A 535-nucleotide genomic window follows, 5' to 3' on the forward strand; every position below is an offset into this window, starting at 1 on the left:
CCAGATTGATGAGCCACGAGCCTGGAATGCGGAGCTACTCCACCCCTTTTATACTTGAATTCTCACTCGGATGAGATGTAATAAGAAAAACTCCTGTAGTTTATTTATCAAAGACAAGAGCGTTATAATTTTCCCAGTGATTATTATTATTTTTGTTTGCGTAAGAAATCCCCCAGTGAGTGGCTTAGCTGCGAATCCGCTTCGCCTAAGTTTGTAAAAACAGTTTCCTACCGAGTGGCGAGCCAGCCTCCCACTCGGGGGCTTAGCTGCGAATCCGTTTCGCCTAAGTATTTAAAAAATCCTACCGAGTGGAGAGTAATCCTCCCACTCGAGGGCTTAGCTGCAGTCCAGTACTCGCCTAAGTTCTCTCACTTGGAGACTTAGCTGCAGTCCGACACTCGCCTAAGTTTGAAAAAATCCTACCGAGCGGAGAGCAATCCTCCCACTCGGGGGCTTAGCTGCAGTCCAGTACTCGCCTAAGTTCTCTCACTTGAAGACTTAGCTGCAGTCTGGCACTCGCCTAAGTTTGAAAAAA

The sequence above is a fragment of the Triticum aestivum genome, chromosome 1A (genome assembly GCF_018294505.1).
Source record: "Triticum aestivum cultivar Chinese Spring chromosome 1A, IWGSC CS RefSeq v2.1, whole genome shotgun sequence".
Classification (NCBI taxonomy): domain Eukaryota; kingdom Viridiplantae; phylum Streptophyta; class Magnoliopsida; order Poales; family Poaceae; genus Triticum; species Triticum aestivum.